Source organism: Oncorhynchus kisutch, linkage group LG14 (assembly GCF_002021735.2).
Source record: "Oncorhynchus kisutch isolate 150728-3 linkage group LG14, Okis_V2, whole genome shotgun sequence".
Lineage (NCBI taxonomy): Eukaryota > Metazoa > Chordata > Actinopteri > Salmoniformes > Salmonidae > Oncorhynchus > Oncorhynchus kisutch.
Window position 1 is genome coordinate 76,064,024 of NC_034187.2, and position 13,473 is coordinate 76,077,496.

Consider the following 13,473-nt stretch of genomic DNA (forward strand, 5'->3'; position numbering starts at 1 on the left):
CAGTACCCTGAAGAAGTCACAGTACCCTGAAGAAGTCACAGTGCCCTGAAGAAGTCACAGTACCCTGAAGAAGTCACATTGCCCTGAAGAAGTCACAGTACCCTGAAGAAGTCACATTGCCCTGAAGAAGTCACAGTACCCTGAAGAAGTCACATTGCCCTGAAGAAGTCACAGTGCCTTGAAGAAGTTTTTTTATTTTATTTTTTTATTTCACCTTTATTTAACCAGGTAGGCTAGTTGAGAACAAGTTCTCATTTGCAACTGCGACCTGGCCAAGATAAAGCATAGCAGTGTGAGCATACAACAAAGAGTGCCCTGAAGAAGTCACAGTGCCCTGAAGAAGTCAGGGTGCCCTGAAGAAGTCACAGTGCCCTGAAGAAGTCACATTGCCCTGAAGAAGTCACAGTGCCTTGAAGTAGTCACAGTGCCCTGAAGAAGTCAGATGTGTGGTAATTAGGTAAAAATCCAATGTGGGTCTTGCTCAAGACACTGTGTTCAAAAAAGGATGTCTAAAAGTCTAGAATGTATGATACTAAAAAGTACCTCCCCCAGGTTAATGTTCACACAGATGCCTGGGTAATTTGTGGGCTCAAATGTATCTCCACTTTTCTCTCTCATCCTCTCTCTCTCTCCCTCTTCCTCTCTCTCTCACTCCCTCTTCCTCTCTCTCGCTCTCTTTCTCTCACACTTCTCTCTCTGTCTCTCTCTCTTTTTCTCTCTGTCTGATTCGCTATATCTCTCTCGCTTTCTCTCCCTGTCTCTCTCTCTCTCTTTATGTCTCATTCTCTGTGTTCTGTCTTTCTGTGTCTCTCATCCTGTCTCTCTATATCTCTCTCTCTCTGTCTGTCTCTCTATCACTATGTCAAAGAAAACACCCATATTGCACCTTTTATTTGAAACATAAAGTAAACAGTGCAGCCTTTATATTGACCCCCAACCCCACTAATCTATGTAATAGCACACAGCAGATCTAGTGCAGAATAGATGTGTAGAAAGAGAAGAATAGACCTTTTCCAGTATTAACCTCAGTATGTTAGCTTGTCTCTCCTCACAATGCTAAGAGTAGCAGGATACTGGGAATACACACACACACACACACACACACACACACACACACACACACACACACACACACACACACACACACACACTGTCTCCTTTGTTGAGCTGAGCTGAGAATTTACACATACAGAGAAAAGTGTGCTTGTGGGTGTGTACATGTATGAGTGCACGTGTGTGCGCGAGTGTGCGCATGCTTGTGTGTGTGTGGGTGAGCGAGAGAGGGAGAGAGAGAGAGAGAGAGAGAGAAAGAGTGACTGTGCGTGTGTGTTTTTGTGCTCACACAGCTATTTCCCCAGGTGTACAGCATATTAGATATGTGCTTATATATGTCTCACCCTGTACATTAACACCATCTGGGAGAGAGGAGACTGATACACCGTGTCTCACCATGTACATTTACACCATCTGGGAGAGAGGAGACTGATACACCTTGTCTCACCCTGTACATTTACACCATCTGGGAGAGAGGAGACTGATACACCTTGTCTCACCCTGTACATTTACACCATCTGGGAGAGAGGAGACTGATACACCTTGTCTCACCCTGTACATTTACACCATCTGGGAGAGAGGAGACTGATACACCTTGTCTCACCCTGTACATTTACACCATCTGGGAGAGAGGAGACTGATACACCGTGTCTCACCCTGTACATTTACACCATCTGGGAGAGAGGAGACTGATACACCGTGTCTCACCCTGTACATTTACACCATCTGGGAGAGAGGAGACTGATACACCGTGTCTCACCCTGTACATTTACACCATCTGGGAGAGAGGAGACTGATACACCGTGTCTCACCCTGTACATTTACACCATCTGGGAGAGAGGAGACTGATACACCTTGTCTCACCCTGTACATTTACACCATCTGGGAGAGAGGAGACTGATACACCGTGTCTCACCCTGTACATTTACACCATCTGGGAGAGAGGAGACTGATACACCGTGTCTCACCCTGTACATTTACACCATCTGGGAGAGAGGAGACTGATACACCGTGTCTCACCCTGTACATTTACACCATCTGGGAGAGAGGAGACTGATACACCGTGTCTCACCCTGTACATTTACACCATCTGGGAGAGAGGAGACTGATACACCTTCAGCCATAATGGACTTTTTTATAAGCCACTGGACACACAAGGGTTCCTCTATCTCTCCCTCATAGCCTTTCTCACTCTACACTCTGCCCCTTTTATCTTTCTCTTTGTCCGTGTCACTCAATTCCTCTCGCTAATCCCCTTTTTTCTCTCTCTCTCTCTCTCTCACACACACACACACATACACACACACACCGATATCTGGAGTAACTGAATCAGGTCTTACAGGCTGAGAGCAAAATGGAATCAAGCAGAAAAACTCAATGTCATGCACATTTCATAAAGCTGCCAATATAAACTGTATTCCTCAGACACACACATACACATACACGCAGGTAGCCTAGCGCTTAGAGCGTTGGCTCAATAACCGGAAAGGTTACTTTTTTCAATCCCAGAGCCAGCAAGTTGAAGGATCGATTTGATCCGATTTGATCGGTTGATCTGCTGTCAATAATGACCCTGGCCTTTGACCCCAGTCTCAGGGAAAGTGGGATATGCATAAAAAAAATACATCTCCATTTCACCACACACTATACCGGTTACACACTTGTACATGTGTGAAACAGGACAAATATAAGCAAAACCCTGTTTCACCTGATTCACTCTCAGATGGCCAGAGGGAGTTATGGAAGAGCAGAGTAGTGTGTCTTGAAGACCATGCTAGTGAACAGCTCTTACAGTGGGCACACAAGACTGACATAGCAGATACAATCTACACATGAAGGCCCTCTGTAACAGGGCTGTGTGTACTACGTTAAGCCATGGACAGTTGCACCCATTACTAGAAATGTGTAATGGGAGTGTGTGTGTGTGTGTGTGTGTGTGTGTGTGTGTGTGTGTGTGTGTGTGTGTGTGTGTGTGTGTGTGTGTGTGTGTGTGTGTCAGTTGGAAATGTAGCATAGGCTGAATACAATCCCTGGTGTTTCTATAAATTGCCCAATCGCCCCAGTTCCCTCTCCATTTCTCCTCAGCTCTAAATTGGCTGCCATTTTACTCCTTGTTTTCATCCTCCCCAATCTTTCAATATTACACTCCTCCCGCTCTTTTCACCCCCTCCTTCTCCACCCTCTATCTAAGACAAACAGAGCATCACATCCTGGAAGGCTCCATTTGCAGTGGATCATTCCTCGCCTCCGGTAGCAATCTGGGGACAATCAATGCAGCACAATAACACATAGGAAACCATCAGACAGAAAACAAGAAGTCATCCACAGGTCTATCCACTCCACATACACACTCATACACAACATATTATGTATCCAAGACAACAATATTATGCGGCTTTAGATACAAATCTGGGAAATATAGTACTCAGCCCAACATATGGACTAATCATTTGGATTCACTATTATAATCCAGGTACATTCTGCCTTCAAGACTTAACACAAATTCAGTAGATTCCAGTAGAGATGGCAGATGCCATAACAGTAAGACCAAGGTTCCGTAAAATGCATATAGTACGTATGCCTAGAACACTAAAATAACACATCCTAGATCTGAATGAATGAAATATTCTTATTAAATACTTTTTTCTTTACATAGTTGAATATGTTGACAACAAAATCACACAAAAATGATCAATGGAAATCAAATGTATCAACCCATGGAGGTCTGGATTTGGAGTCACACTCAAAATTAAAGTGGAAAACCACACTACAGGCTGATCCAACTTTGATGTAATGTCCTTAAAACAAGTCAAAATGAGGCTCAGTAGTGTGTGTGGCCTCCACGTGCCTCTATGACCTCCCTACAATGCCTGGGCATGCTCCTGATAAGGTGGCAGAGGAGATCCCTCAGGAGACCATCCCAGACCTGGACTAAAGCATCCGCCAACTCCTGGACAGCACGTGGCGTTGGTGGATGGCGCGAGACATGATGTCCCAGATGTACTCAATTGGATACAGATCTGGGGAAGGGGCGTGCCAGTCCATAGCATCAATGCCTTCCTCTTGCAGGAACTGCTGACACACTCCAGCCACATGAGGTTTATCATTGTCTTGCATTAGGAGGAACCCAGGGCCAACCGCACCAGCATATGGTCTCACAAGGGGTCTGAGAATCTCATCTCGGTACCTAATGTCAGTCAGGCTACCTCCGGCGAGCACATGGAGGGTTGTGCTGCTCCCCAAAACAAATGCCACCCCACACCATGACTGACCCACCGCCAAACCGCTAATGCTGGAGGATGTTGCAGGCAGCAGAACGTTCTCCACGGCGTCTCCAGACTCTGTCACGTCTGTCACGTGCTCAGTGTGAACCTGCTTTCATCTGTGAAGAGCACAGGGCGCCAGTGGCGAATTTGCCAATCTTGGTGTTCTCTGGCAAATGCCAAACGTCCTGCACGGTGTTGCGCTGTAAGCACAACCCCCACCTGTGGACGTCGGGCCCTCATACCACCCTCATGGAGTCTGTTTCTGACCGTTTGAGCAGACACATGCACATTTGTGGCCTGCTGGAGGTCATTTTGCAGGGCTCTGGCAGTGCTCCTCCTGCTCCTCCTTGCACAAAGGATGAGGATGAGCTGCACTACCTGAGCGACTTGTGTGGGTTGTAGACTCTGTCTCATGCTACCGCAAGGCTATCAAACAAGCTAAGCGCCAGTACAGAGACAAAGTAGAATCTCAATTCAACGGCTCAGACACAAGAGGCATGTGGCAGGGTCTACAGTCAATCACGGACTACAGGAAGAAACCCAGCCCAGTCACGGACCAGGATGTCTTGCTCCCAGGCAGACTAAACAACTTTTTTGCCCGCTTTGAGGACAATACAGTGCCACTGACACGGCCTGCAACGAAAACATGCGGTCTCTCCTTCACTGCAGCCGAAGTGAGTAAGACATTTAAACGTGTTAACCCTCGCAAGGCTGCAGGCCCAGACGGCATCCCCAGCCGCGCCCTCAGAGCATGCGCAGACCAGCTGGCCGGTGTGTTTACGGACATATTCAACCAATCCCTATACCAGTCTGCTGTTCCCACATGCTTCAAGAGGGCCACCATTGTTCCTGTTCCCAAGAAAGCTAAGGTAACTGAGCTAAACGACTACCGCCCCGTAGCACTCACATCCGTCATCATGAAGTGCTTTGAGAGACTAGTCAAGGACCATATCACCTCCACCCTACCTGACACCCTTGACCCACTCCAATTTGCTTACCGCCCAAATAGGTCCACAGACGATGCAATCTCAACCACACTGCACACTGCCCTAACCCATCTGGACAAGAGGAATACCTATGTGAGAATGCTGTTCATCGACTACAGCTCGGCATTCAACACCATAGTACCCTCCAAGCTCGTCATCAAGCTCGAGACCCTGGGTCTTGACCCCGCCCTGTGCAACTGGGTACTGGACTTCCTGACGGGCCGCCCCCAGGTGGTGAGGGTAGGCAACAACATCTCCTCCCCGCTGATCCTCAACACTGGGGCCCCACAAGGGTGCGTTCTGAGCCCTCTCCTGTACTCCCTGTTCACCCACGACTGCGTGGCCACGCACGCCTCCAACTCAATCATCAAGTTTGCGGACGACACAACAGTGGTAGGCTTGATTACCAACAACGACGAGACGGCCTACAGGGAGGAGGTGAGGGCCCTCGGAGTGTGGTGTCAGGAAAATAACCTCACACTCAACGTCAACAAAACTAAGGAGATGATTGTGGACTTCAGGAAACAGCAGAGGGAACACCCCCCCATCCACATCGATGGAACAGTAGTGGAGAGGGTAGCAAGTTTTAAGTTCCTCGGCATACACATCACAGACAAACTGAATTGGTCCACTCACACAGACAGCATCGTGAGGAAGGCGCAGCAGCGCCTCTTCAACCTCAGGAGGCTGAAGAAATTCGGCTTGTCACCAAAAGCACTCACAAACTTCTACAGATGCACAATCGAGAGCATCCTGGCGGGCTGTATCACCGCCTGGTATGGCAACTGCACCGCCCTCAACCGTAAGGCTCTCCAGAGGGTAGTGAGGTCTGCACAACGCATCACCGGGGGCAAACTACCTGCCCTCCAGGACACCTACACCACCCGATGCTACAGGAAGGCCATAAAGATCATCAAGGACATCAACCACCCGAGCCACTGCCTGTTCACCCCGCTGTCATCCAGAAGGCGAGGTCAGTACAGGTGCATCAAAGCTGGGACCGAGAGACTGAAAAACAGCTTCTATCTCAAGGCCATCAGACTGTTAAACAGCCACCACTAACATTGAGTGGCTACTGCCAACACACTGTCAATGCCACTGACTCTACTCCAGCCACTTTAATCATGGGAATTGATGGGAAATGATGTAAATATATCACTAGCCACTTTAAACAATGCTACCTTATATAATGTTACTTACCCTACATTATTCATCTCATATGCATACGTAGATACTGTACTCTATATCATCGACTGCATCCTTATGTAATACATGTATCACTAGCCACTTTAACTATGCCACTTGGTTTACATACTCATCTCATATGTATATACTGTACTCGATATCATCTACTGTATCTTGCCTATGCTGCTCTGTACCATCACTCATTCATATATCTTTATGTACATATTCTTTATCCCCTTACACTGGGTATAAGACAGCAGTTTTTTTTTTTGAATTGTTAGTTAGATTACTTGTTCGTTATTACTGCATTGTCGGAACTAGAAGCACAAGCATTTCGCTACACTCGCATTAACATCTGCTAACCATGTGTATGTGACAAATACATTTGATTTGATTTGATTTTGATTTGATTTGACTAGAGTGAAAGCACCGCCAGCATTCGAAAGGAGAGAATATCCAACTGAAATATCCAACAGGAAATTCTCTGTTTGTGTTTCCTAATCAAAATGTTTTTTTTCAACAGCCCAAATTAATGTGACACAGGCAAGTCTAAAATAGTCACAGTCAACAGTGTCTCATCAGGCCCCGGCCAGACAATAGTGTGTTGCCAGGTCGCAATTGTAAATGAGAACTTGTTCTCAACTTGCCTACCTGGTTAAATAAAGGTTAAATAAATAAATAAATAAATCAGGCCCCGGCCAGACAACAATGTCTCATCAGGCCCCGGTCAGACAGCAGTGTCTCATCAGGCCCTGGAAAGACAACAGTGTCTCATCAGGCCCCGGTCAGACAGCAGTGTCTCATCAGGCCAACAGCTCGCTGAGTGGTGTTCAATCAATCTAAGAACACAGCAGTTGTTATTTCAACCTAAACAATAATTGCATTTCTCTCTCTCTCTCTCTCTCTCTCTCTCTCTCACTCTCTTCCTCTCTCTCTTCCTCTCTCTCTCTCTCTCTCTCTCTCTCTCTCTCTCTCTCTCTCTCTCTCTCACTCTCTCTCTCTTCCTCTCTCTCTCTCTCTCTCTCTCTCTCTCTCTCTCTCTCTAAATCTCTCTCTCTCTCTTATTTTTCTCTCCCTATCTCTCTCTTCCTCTCTTTCTCTGTAGGTGAGAAAAATAAAAAAATTACAAAATAAGAATGACAAGAAAACACACAGACTATATTACACTAAGACAGAGATGGAGATGATGTTGTCATAGCAACTATTTAATGACAATACTTGCAGTGAGACATGGGTAATCACACTTTGCAGCCTACAGAGGGACGGATGGAGAGATTGGATGAAGGGATGGAGGCGTTATAAATCACACCTTTCACAGGCGAGAAGGGCTCTCAGCGTGTGTGTGTGTGTGTGTGTGTGTGTGTGTGTGTGTGTGTGTGTGTGTGTGTGTGTGTGTGTGTGTGTGTGTGTGTGTGTGTGTGTGCGTGCGTGTGTGTGTGTATGATGTTCTTAAATCCATCCTTGACAGTCAGCTGGTAAAGCCGTGTCTGTATACCTCTAGTCACACCACTGTGTAATCTACGACTCCATTGGGAAATTTACCACATGTGGCGAACAAACACACACACACACACACACACAAATACAGTGTTCGGGCATAGTAGCAGGCAGGTATCAGTAGGATCTATAACAGAAGGACAGTCAGACGTGCTGCCTATCCCTGGTGAGATGAAGGGATGAGGAGGACAGACCTGCTGCCTATCCCTGGTGAGATGAAGGGATGAGGAGGACAGACCTGCTGCCTATCCCTGGTGAGATGAAGGGATGAGGAGGACAGACCTGCTGCCTATCCCTGGTGAGATGAAGGGATGAGGAGGACAGACCTGCTGCCTATCCCTGGTGAGATGAAGGGATGAGGAGGACAGACCTGCTGCCTATCCCTGGTGAGATGAAGGGATGAGGAGGACAGACCTGCTGCCTATCCCTGGTGAGATGAAGGGATGAGGAGGACAGACCTGCTGCCTATCCCTGGTGAGATGAAGGGATGAGCCATATGAGGAAAGGTGAGAAGAAAGGAGAAACAAATTGTGTAAAGACACAAAAACTCAACTGCTCAACTGTAATGTTCATTCTAGTGATGATTTGACTGGAGGTTCTAAGCACAAATAAGATTTAGGGGTTATTTTGCTATTACTAATTGTGAGGACACGCTTATTCTATTCTGTTCTATGCTGTTGCAGGCTATTCTATCCTATTCTATACTTTTCTAGTCTATTCTCTCTTGGAATCGACAGCTTTTGATTCTTGATGACCGAGCAACCCAATCCATAGCCTATCACTGGAGAGTAGCATTACATGTTTTCTCTGTTCTCCGCTCTTTCTCTCCTCTTTTCGGTCAGCCTCTCCGCTGTGATGTGGAAGCTTGTCGGAGTGGAACATGTGACTCACACAGGGATGGAACACAGGGCTTAGATTGTGACACACACGCGCGCGCACTCCCAACCGTGACCTGGGTGGCTGTAAGCAGCGATGGAAGGTTCCAGGGTGACATTTTGAAGCACCGTCTGCTCTATAGCATGTCACCTTGCTGCTCTTAATGGAAGCCAGCATAGATTCAAATGACCTGCAAATATGTATATGTTTCTTTGTTTGAGACAAAAAACCTGGTCTTTCACCAAATAGGGTTATCTTCTGTATACCACCCCTACCTTGTCACAACACCACTGATTGGTTGTCTTCTGTATACCACCCCTACCTTGTCACAACACAACTGATTGGCTCAAACGCATTGAGAAGGAAAGAAATTCCACAAATTAACTTCTAACATGGAGCACCTGTTAATTAAAATTCATTCCAGGTGACTACCTCATGAAGCTGGTTAAGAGAATGCAAAGAGTGTGCAAAGCTGTCATCAAGGCAAAGGGTGGCTACCTTGAAGAATCTACAATCTAAAATCTAATATGTTGATTTGTTTAACACTTTGGTACTAGATGATTCCGTATTTGCTATTTCATAGTTTTGATGTCTTTACTATTATTCTGCAATGGAGAAAATAGTCAAAAATTAAGTAAAACCCTTGAATGAGTAGGTGTGTCCAACTTTTGACTGGTACTGTATATATACTGTATATGGTACACACTGTATGCTACTTTTTCAAAAAGCTAATTGTGTAAAAAACAAAACCCTTCATATATACATTAGTCCAATACATACGCCATGTGTCTCTTCTATATGATCCAAACCTCTAACCAGTGATAGAGCGTCAGGTACTATTTGTCCAATGACCCTAACATAAAGCAATCTGATTCTAGATCTGTGGTTAGGGACCAACTTCTACCCCAACAGCCCTTAGAGTTCCATAGGAAGTTTACTGCAGAACAGTAAATGCTGGAGATAGGATACTGTAAAACGATCCCAAGGTCCATATACTGCCAGACCTGTTTTATAGACAGTAAAACAAGAAGGTATGGCTAGCAATTTAGTGCTAACCCCGAAACAAGTTCCACAATGAAATGACAAGTAGTAGGATGGACAACAAGTCTAACAGATGGAATCTAAACCCCCTTCTAGGAGGCCCACCCACCAACACATGTCTGGCTACAAGTCTAACAGATGGAATCTAAATCCCCTTCTAGGAGGCCCACCCACCAACACATGTCTGGCTACAAGTCTAACAGATGGAATCTAAATACCCCTTCTAGGAGGCCCACCCACCAACACATGTCTGGCTACAAGTCTAACAGATGGAATCTAAATGCCCCTTCTAGGAGGCCCACCCACCAACACATGTCTGGCTACAAGTCTAACAGATGGAATCTAAATTCCCCTTCTAGGAGGCCCACCCACCAACACATGTCTGGCTACACCACTGTAGAGTGGTGGGTTGAAACTGGACTGTCACATTCCAGTCTGTCGTACTGAAGTCATGTCACATCTGTCTTCACATCACACTGTCTTTCAATATCTCTCTCTCTCTCTCTCCCTCTCTCTCTCTCTCTCTCTCTCTCTCTCTCTCTCTCTCTCTCTCTCTCTCTCTCTCTCTCTCTCTATCTATCTCTATCTATCTCCCTCTCTCTCTCTCCCTCTCTCTCTATCTATCTCTATCTATCTCCCTCTCTCATCTCTCTCTATCTATCTCTATCTATCTATCTCCCTCTCTCTCTCTCTCTCTCTCTCTCTCTCTCTCCCTCTCTCTTCCTCCTAACATATTGATCTCTATCTCTCTCTCCCTCACAACATATTTCTCTTTCCCTCTCTCCATTCTACTTCTCTCTTTCTTTTTATCTCTTTTTTAATGTTTTTTATCTCTGTCTGGGGAGAAGAGACATTGCTGAGACCGGCCGGAGGCCCTGACCTGCAATAAAACAGACCGCCATTAAGCTAGCTGCAGAACACACACACACACACACACACACACACACACACACACACACACACATACACACACACACACACACACACACACACACACATACACACACACACACACACACACACACACACACACACACACACACACACACACACACACACACACTTCCATTGAAGTAGCAAGAGGTACAGCTCTTAAGGTATGCCTCTCCACACAGCTCAAGGACTGCTAGGGTTGCTAGTACTTGATTTTACACCCCCTCCTCTCTCTCTCTAGCTCTCTTTCTCCCTCTTTCTTTCCTCCCCCCTCCCTCCCTCCCCCTCTCCCGCTCTCTCTCTCTACCCCCCTCCCTCTCCTCTCTCTCTCTCAATTCAATTCAATTCAAAGGGTTTTATTGGCATGGGAAACATGCGTTAACATTGCCAAAGCTAGTGAGGTAGATAATATACAAAAGTGAAATAAACAATTAAAATGAACAGTAAACATTACACATACAGAAGTTTCAAAACAATAAAGACATTACAAATGTCATATTATGTATATATATATATATATATATATATATACATATATAGTGTTGTAACAATGTACAAATGGTTAAAGTACACAAGGAAAAATAAATAAGCATACATATGGGTTGTTCTTCACTGGTTGCCTTTTTCTTGTGGCAACAGGTCACACATCTTGCTGCTTTGATGGCACACTGTGGGATTTCACCCAGTAGATATGGGAGTTTATCAAAATTGGATTTGTTTTCGAATTCTTTGTGGATCTGTGTAATCTGAGGGAAATATGTCTCTCTAATATGGTCATACATTGGGCAGGAGGTTAGGAAGTGCAGCTCAGTTTCCACCTCATTTTGTGGGCCGTGAGCACATAGCCTGTCTTCTCTTGAGAGCCATGTCTGCCTATGGCGGCCTTTCTCAATAGCAAGGCTATGCTCACTGAGTCTGTACATAGTCAAAGCTTTCCTTAAGTTTGGGTCAGTCACAGTGGTCAGGTATTCTGCCACTGTGTACTCTCTCTTTAGGGCAAAATAGAATTCTAGTTTGCTCTGGTTTTCTGAGAGTAATTATCTTTTTGTTTTCTCATGATTTGGTTGGGTCTAATTGTGCTGCTGTCCTGGGGCTCTGTGGGGGTTGTTTGTGTTTGTGAACAGAGCCCCGGGACCAGCTTGCTTAGGGGACTCTTCTCCAGGTTCATCTCTCTGTAGGTGATGGCTTTGTTATGGAATGTTTGGGAATCACTTCCTTTTAGGTGGTTGTCTCTTTTCTGGATTTTGATAATTAGTGGGTATCGTGGGTGGGGCCAGGTCCACATAATGGTACAACTTTCAAAATATCCCAAAAGCTCTGACGAAGGCCGTGTGGCCGATACGTGAAGCGTATTAAAGATCAGTGATACTATCAAGAGCAGTGTGAGGTTTCCTTTTTCCTTCATAGAATGACCTTCTTGCCTTGTCTCTCAGATCGTTCACAGCTTTGTGGAAGTTACCTGTTACCATTATTTTGGTCTTACTGAGATTTACTGTCAGGGCCCATGTCTGGCAGAATCTGTGCAGGAGATCTAGGTGCTGCTGTAGGCCCTCCTTGGTTGGTGACAGAAGCACAAGATCATCAGCAAACAGCAGACATTTGACTTCAGATTCTAGTAGGGTGAGGCCGGGTACTGCAGATTTTTCTAGTGCCCGCGCCAGTTCGTTGATATATATGTTGAAGAGGGTGGGGCTTAAGTCTCACCCCACAGCCCTGTGTGAAGAAATGTGTGTGTTTTTTGCCAATTTCAACTGCACACTTGTTGTTTGTGTACATGGATTTTAGAATGTCGTATGTTTTATCCCCAAAACCACTATCCATCAATTTGTAAAGCAGACCCTCATGCCAGATTGAGTCGAAGGCTTTTTGCTTTCTCTCTCTCCCCCCCCTCTCCCCTCCCGCTCCTACTCTCCCTCCCTCTCTCCCACCCTCCCTCTCTCTCTCTCTTTCTCCCCTCCCTCCCTCTCTCTCTCTCTCTCTCTTTCTCCCCTCCCTCCCTCTCTCTCTCTCTTTCTCCCCTTCCTCTCTCTCTCTCTTTCTCCCCTCCCTCCCTCTCTCTCTCTCTCTCTTTCTCCCCTCCCTCCCTCTCTCTCTCTCTTTCTCCCCTTCCTCCCTCTATCTCTATGTCTCTCCCTCCCCCTTTCTCTCTGACTTTCTATTAATCAAATCAAATCAAATCAAATGTATTTATATAGCCCTTCGTACATCAGCTGATATCTCAAAGTGCTGTACAGAAACCCAGCCTAAAACCCCAAACAGCAAGCAATGCAGGTGTAGAAGCACATGTAGTCAAATGTCTACTGTTTGCTGATGATCTTGTGCTTCTGTCACCAACCAAGGAGGGCCTACAGCAGCACCTAGATCTCCTGCACAGATTCTTACCTCTTTGTTTTTTGTCTAGAAAGTTCCAGGCAACTTAGCCCAAGGAGAGAAAGGGTGTTATGTGGTACAGTGGCTCTAATGCAAGGTTGCAGACTATCAGGGTCAAAAGGTTCAAGTGGTGAGTGTTGTGTCATCAGCCAAGGTGAAGGAGAACTAAGAGAGTTGAAGCTCTCTAACATCATCATCATAGCTGTAACATGTTGCTACTGTAATGCTGGGAGTGAGTAGATACATTAAAAAGGTATGTAGGTTAA

At 45.8% G+C, this 13,473-nt stretch overlaps 1 protein-coding gene across 1 annotated transcript in view; it reads right to left on the reverse strand.

The window, feature by feature from the left end:
* Positions 1–13,473, reverse strand: part of LOC116353425 (adhesion G protein-coupled receptor B2-like) — a 212,129-nt gene that overhangs the window by 15,888 nt on the left and 182,768 nt on the right. The gene's annotated exons all lie outside the window — the stretch shown is intronic.